This window comes from Halichoerus grypus, chromosome 1, assembly GCF_964656455.1.
Source record: "Halichoerus grypus chromosome 1, mHalGry1.hap1.1, whole genome shotgun sequence".
Taxonomy (NCBI): Eukaryota; Metazoa; Chordata; class Mammalia; order Carnivora; family Phocidae; genus Halichoerus; species Halichoerus grypus.
Genome location: NC_135712.1, coordinates 139482711 through 139490083, shown reverse-complemented (window position 1 = coordinate 139490083; position 7373 = coordinate 139482711). Strand labels below are relative to the sequence as shown.

Below are 7373 nucleotides of genomic sequence, written 5' to 3'. Positions count from 1 at the left end.
AGATGATGTTGTGGAATAGTGTCTGGCATAAAATGATCATGAATATTTTTCATTTTTTAAAGCTTCATAATGACTCATCTTTTTAAGACTTTAATGCAATTCAATTTTTCAAGAAGCTTCAGACCTTTACAAAAGGTGAAGAGACTTGCTTATGTTAGATGAACCGTACAGATGTATTGAGTGCCCACTTTTATTTTCACAACACTATTGTCATTGCCTGAGGTATGCAGTGCGCTTGAGTAACCGAAAATGTGTTCACACTGTATGAAAACTATGTAGCATGTAGCGTTGATCCTTTCAAACTAATCTTTGCTTTGGTAGATAATTGATTTTTAGTCCACAGCTGTTCTTGAAATTAAGCACCCTAAGATGAAGCAGCTCTTTTCCATCCGTTTTATTTCAAATGCTAAAAGTTGCGCACACCAAATCCAGAAAAATCCATAGGGTTTAGGAAACCTGTCCACAGGCTAGTAGCTCTAGGTCAGGGTGAACTGGCCGCAGCACAGTCCTAAGTACCACCTCCCTCTTCTCGGGCTTGCAGACTTGCGGTTAGAACCTGCGCGTTCTGTGGTTGCTACGGCAACCCCGAGGCAGGTGTCACCCGTCGCTATGGCGCTCGGTACGCCGCAGCACGGCTGTTCCTGATTGGCCGAGGCGCCCCGGCGAAGCGGAAGAAGAGGTGTTGGCATTGGTTCAGCCAGCGCCGGTTGGTGGCCTAAAGCAGGATTTGACTGTACCAACGGTGCAGCAGGCAGTGGTGTCCCCGAGGTGGAGGGGACTGGGAGTGGGCTCGGGGGTGGTGGGGTGGGCGCGACGGCCCCCGGATCCGGAGCCGCGGGTGGCAGCAGCAGAAACGATGAGGAGGAAGATTTAGAAATTGGCCTGAAGGAGGGACCCTCCCTCTGGCGCGGTGAGTGGGGCAGGAGCGGGCGTTCCTCTGCGCCGGCGCGCGGTTTGAGGCAGGGTCTCCAAGGAGATGCCCACAGGTCCTTGTGGAGCAGCCCCGAAGGCTCCGGGAGTCAGCTTCACTCGCCATGGGGCAGGGCAGAGAGTGCGGGCTGTCGCGGGTAGGCGAGTCGCTGTGAGCCTGTCCTAGCAGAAGGGTTGGTGTCGTGCGGCTGGATGGTGGGCAGGTGCCGTCAACGATGTTTGATGGCCCTTTCAGGTCGATGAAGGAATTATTTTGGTTACATGGAGCGTGAGTGTGTCTCTTGCAGTCTTCTCCGATACCTCTGCAGCCTCATTCATGAAAGTCTTTACGGGCGTCGCTTTTCTGCCTTTCCCTTCTGTGATGCTGCTTTGACTGCCCTCTGCTTTTCTGCACCACGTGGGTGAGGCTATCCACTTCCACGCCTTCACGCATCACATGTCTGCAGATGACTGGAAAGCGTCCACCTCCAGCCTAGGCTGCTCCACGAAGCGCCAGACCCCCAAATCCAACTGCTAGTTAACTCCTCACGTGTGTAACCCTAGAAGCTATCTCCTTCCACTCCCACCAGACTGCCTCGCCCTTGGATTCCCTATCTTGAGCAGACCTATCCATTCAGTTACCAAAATCACATTCTGGGCAGTATCTTTGGCACCACCTCTTGGGCATTTCTATCAGTTATCAAGCCTATACCTACTTCATAGCTGTCAAACCAATTTCCACATGACCATCTCTATTCTCACTATATTACAATTTCCACCAGTCCCTTGGTTAAATTCAGCACCCTTCCAGATTCCCTGGTTCCAGTCTGGCCCTATCTAATCCATTTTCCCCGTGAGAGTTTGACTGATCTTTCTAAAAAAAAAAAAAAGAAAAAAAGAGGGCATTTCATTTCCTGCAAAGATTCTCCATTATCCTACTCCAAACTCTTTAGTTAGGCCTTCCATCAGCATTTCCATCTTGTTCATTCCCAGAACATGTCACATTCTCTCCCCTGTGTGGTAACTGCACCTGTTCACACTGCCCACAATGGACTCCACTTGTACCCTCCCCAACCCTGTTCTCACTCCCGTCTTTCTCTTTGTGTTGCCCCATTACTTTTCTGTTCCCTTCTCTGCCTTTGTGAAGGCAGAGGCTATGTTTGTCTTACTCAGCGTTTGCTGTATCTCTCACAGTACCATGCCCATAGCAGGGGCTCAACAAATACTGGTTAAGTGAATGAATCTCTAAAATGAGAAGCCATTGCTTTTCATGATGTCCTTTTTGGTTCCAGAAAAGTCAGAAATAATCTCTGGCCAATGAAGCTTTTGCTTATAAAATATGAATGTTGAATTTATAGGTTTTACTTCGATCTCAAGACCCTTGGTAATTGCAAACTATTTCAACTCAGAGTCTATCTTTCATAATCATTGTGATGGTAGTTGTTATTACATGGCATAAGTTTCAAGTGGGAAACAGAGAGTACAGCATAGGTTGCAAGAGAAAAGCTTTGGAGTCAGAGATACATGGATTTGAATCCTGGCTTCAGCATTTTAGTTCAGAGGCCCATGGCAAATTACTTAGCCTCCAATAAGCTTCTTTATCTGTACAGTGCACTGATGATAGCACTTATCTCATACGATTGTCTTAAAGACTAAATGTGCACAATTTATATCAAGTCCACAGTGCCTTATACTTAGTAAATCTTCACATGTTTAAAAAATCAAAATATTCACATGGATGTGTGTAGCAGTTTTATTCACAATTGCCAATATTTGCGAACAACCAAGGTGAATGGATAAACTGTGATACAACCAGAGAATGAACCAGTATTCAGTGCTGAGAAGAAATGATCTATCAGGCTATGGAAAGACATGGAGGACCCTTAAATGCACATTACTAAGTGAAAGAAGCCAATCTGAAAAGGCTACCTGTTATATGAATTCAACAATGTGACATTCTGGAAAGGGCAAATTTTGGAGACAGTAAAAAGATCAGTGGTTGCCAGGGGTTGGGCGTTGGGGAGAAATGGATAGACAGAGAACAGAGGATTTTTAGGGCAGTGAAAATACCATATGATATTATAGTGATGGATACGTCTCGTTATACATTTGTCCAAACTCATAGAAGGTACAACACCAAGAGTGAACCCTAAGGTAAACTGTGGACTTTGGATGGTCATGATGTACCATTGTAGTTCATCCTTGGTATAAAATGTACCATTTTGGTGAGTGATACTGTTAATAGGGGAGACTAAGAAGGTGTGGGAGCAGGAGGTAGACGAGAAATCTCTGTACCTTCCTCTCAGATTTGTTGTAAACCTAAAGCTTCCCTAACAATGTCTTAACAAAAAAGAAAAAGTAACACACTGAAGGTGAGAATTGTGAAATTTCCAAGGTACACAGAAGGTACAAATCACAATTTTTAATTCATTCAAGTGCAATTTCTAGGACATCCTCCTCCTATTTGATCACACTATCCTACTTGATCACAAACTTTTGTTTATTGTCAGCAGCTCCCAAACAGGTCAGACACTCATTCCTTCAATGAGTATTTGTTGACCATCTGACTGGTCCAGGGCACCATGCCAGGTAAGGTGGGTCAAAAGAAACTATAACCAGTAAAGTCTTGAGTAGGTGAAAGAAGGGGCCAGAATGTTACTCTGCCAGTCAGAGCCAGCGCATCTTTGAGGCCAAAGTCAGAGTGAACTGAGTTTGAGCACTTGGATAGGCAGAGAGGAGCTGGAAGGTCATTCAGACAGTTAATAAATCTTTATTGAGCACTTGGATGTTTGGCAGTGAACAAAACAAAGTCACTGTTCCTTTAGGACTTATGTTCTCAGGGATTGTAGAGCAGGGTCCATAGGACACAGACTCTCAAGCCAGATTGTCCGGGTTCAACTGCCAGCTCCCCACTGCCAGATACAGGACCTCCGGCAAGTTCCTTCGTTTTTTTGCACCTCAGTTTCCTGTAAAATGGGGTTGTTTTATTACGTGACTCCATATCGACAAATTTCTTAGAACTGTGGTAGGCCCATGGGAAGTACCATGTAAATGTAGCTTTTTGTATTTCTTGGGGGAGAGAGACAAGTAAACAGGTAAAAATAAAGCAGGGTAAGGGGATAGGAAGTGTCTGCCTTGGGACTGGTTGTGTGGCTTGGATTTGGAAATGATTCTTGCATTTTTGAAAGACTTGGTCTATTTCCATAGGAAGGTGAACGTTAAACATACTCGGATCTGGGTAACATGTGTGATGATTTTAAAAACCCATGAAAATGAGCATTGCATAAAATAGATGACTTCTCATCATTACTTGTGCTTGTCTAGAGGTCAGACTTACCCTCATCTGAGCTGAAATTTCAGTAGTCATAATAAAGGTCAGACACCCTAGTCCATTGACTTGGCATCAACTTGGGATTTATTAAATCTTCCTTTGGGGATAATTATAATTGACCTGGGTTCTAGCTTCACAGCCCTTAGCAAAGTCACAGTGACAAAATGACAATCGACTGGCTTGTATCTGGAAAAGAAACTAAAACCCCTCCTAATGAAAGTTAAAATTAAAACTAGAGGAAGAATGGAGAAAAGCACAGCAGCCATAATATTGACCCTGGGCCATCAGGAAAAAGTTACACAGTATTTAGTGTATTGTTCCCAAAAGACTTGGAATTGTTAGTTTCAGAAAAGTGTGTATGAAGTCATATTTGATTATTAAAGTGGTAACATTTATCTAGAAAATTCACTTAGGCGAATAGAGAGCTGGAAAAATTCCACCAATAAATGAGAGTTAGTATAGCATTAGATTAATAGGGAAGGCTCTCCTTGGCTTTAAATTCCTGTTCTGCCACTTACCACCTGTATGACCTGGGACACATTGCTTAACCTCTGTGGGCCTCAATTCACTCATCTGTGAAAGGGGACAATAATGGCAGCTGCCTCCAGATTTGTTAGGAGACTTGTATGAGTTAAGGTATAGAAAGCACTGAGCATGGCACTGGCATGGGCTAAGCACCATGTAAACATTTGCTCTTATTATTGTTTTATTACTAGATAGGAGATCTTGGCCAAGTTACTTGGCTTCTCAGTGCCTCAGTTCCTTCTTCTGTAAGTTGGAGATCATACACTACCCCCCACATAGGATTATTTTGAGGATTAAATGAATACACCAAAATGCTTATGATAGTAAACCTGGAATAATATTAGATTTTAAAAAATTAAAATCAAGACTATTTGTGACTTTGAAAATAAAGCTTTTTTTCTCATTTTTTGTCTGATTTGTTATCAATGAATCAAAGTCAGTGAATATAGACAAATGATTAAAAATGAGTGTGACAGGCTCTTCAAATTGAAGTAATAGTAATATTACCCATGACAATATTTACAAACTGCTATCATAATAATAATTACTTATATTTCTATAGCTATTGACAGTGCTGAAGAGGTTTTGCTTTATTTAGTTCCAACTACCAATTTATAATGGGGATATTGTTGTTTCTATTTTGTGGTAAATGAGGAAACTACTAATGAGAGAGACCCTGGGACTATCCGAGGTCATGTGGCGGGCACATGTGGACACCAGGTCTCGTCCACCACCATTGCTCCTTTGGACTACCTCTCAGTGGTGTAACCAGAAGAATTCACATTCTCAAACCTGTCAAGGCTCATCAGTGGAGACCACAAATTCTTAGAATGTGCATGTGTGTGCTACACTTGACATAAATGTGAATACTCATCTTTAGGAAATGGTATTGTCCTGTTCCTATATACTTGAGGTAGTCCATATTTAACATGAGTATCTTATTTACTTTGTGGCTTCCTTGTGTTTATGAGATTTTTGTCAAACCAACATTCTGTAACAACTGGATCCTGGTCAGCTCGGGCAAACTTACTATTTGCTGATAGTTTTCCTCCATTGTCTTTATTCTCCATACTTAGTGATACTCCAGTTATACATGGAGCTTCCCAGTCATGTTTCACTTGGGATTTTTTCATTCATTCATTCATTCATTCACCCATTCATTCATTCAGCAATCGTTTGTTGAATACTTCTTTTGTTATAAACTAACAATGCTGTGCTGGATGCTGGGGATGAGCAAACTGGCTGTCATCCCTATCCCTGATGAGTTTATAGTAACTAAAGGAGACAGACATGTATATTTATTGAATTATTACTTGAATCGGCCCCTTTATTAAGAGCTGCAAGACAGTGCCTGGTGAAGCTTGGCCCCGTCAAGGAGGCCAGTGGAAATTACCTTAAAGAATGGACACTTGAGTTGAGACATGACAGATGAGTCTTCCAGGCCTTCCCATACCGATCTGTTCCTTGAGTCCAGGAGTAGAGATCTCAGGGTATCCAGCAGAATCTGCTCAAGAGCAAGGATTCAGGGGCCAGGTATGAGTGCAGCCATCGAGGGTGGCAGAGGCATCATCCCATGGAACACCTCATAGGCCTTGTTAATTTTTGTTGTTATCCTGAGAGAATTGGGAAGCCCACAAAGGCTTAATTGGTCAGAGTTGTACCATAAAAAGGGTGCTTTTGTTGCTGTGTGGAGAACGGATTCCATGTTGTTGGGCAAAGGGAGTAAATGGAAGTTGAGGGACCACTTAGGAATGGATTGCTGTAGTTCAGGTGAGTGATGAGGGAGACGAGGGTGTTGGCAATGAGGGTGGAAAGAAGTGAGTAGATAGGGACCATATTAGAAATAGTAGAAAAACAGTCAGGATTTAGTGGCCAAACAACTAAGGGCGTGAGGAAGAGAAAGGTGCCATTTTTTCTGATGTTCATGCCAAAGGGCTGTACTTTGAGACTATTTGTGACTATTTTGTTGGCTGTAGACTTAGAGACTGCCACTCATTCATGTACCATCATTCACCTCTCTCCACATTCCTCAGCTCCAGTTCAACTCATCTACTTGCTGTCTCCCCAAACCGCTCCCGGGATTTTGCCTCCATCCCTTTATTCATTCACACTCCTGGAAAGTTCTTCACAAGCCCTACCCATTTTTCTGGACCTTATTCACGTCAGTTCATGAGCCTTTCCATGACTTTTTAGCCCACAGTGATCTTCCTTTCTCCTGAATTCCTTCAATTTATAATCTCCTTTGGAAGTTAATTTGCTCTGCTTTTTGACATTTCTAGTATTCTTATTTAGTCCCCTGTATTAGCCTGTACCATAAGAAATTGCCGCCCCCACCTTTTAAGGCCCAATAGCTGTAGTTTCATATTGTTTAACCTCTGCAGTTATGGTATCACACACACACTGAGATATGGATAGATTCTTTTTGCAGTGCCCAGAAGTGTCTTGTGTACAGCCAGAACATAGTAAATAATAAGATGCACTTAAAACGAAGTGTTACTAGATGAAACTTAATTTTATGGCTTAAAAGTACTTCTAGTTTCTTGTAGTGCCTCCAATTGTTATGAACATTGATGTGTTTACTCGGTGTTCTCTTCACCCTTAGAAGGTC

The 7373-nt window shown here is 42.7% G+C and overlaps 1 protein-coding gene across 12 annotated transcripts in view; it reads left to right on the top strand.

Annotated features, from left to right (window-relative positions):
• The first annotated feature begins 769 nt into the window (after positions 1 to 769).
• NEK10 (NIMA related kinase 10) overlaps positions 770 to 7373 on the top strand; it is a 239037-nt gene continuing 232433 nt past the window's right edge. For all 12 annotated transcript variants that reach the window (XR_013447948.1, XM_078072515.1, XM_078072551.1 and 9 more), the window contains exon 1: positions 770 to 910. The gene's annotated coding sequence lies outside the window, so the exon portion shown is untranslated. The remainder of the gene's footprint in view (positions 911 to 7373) is intronic.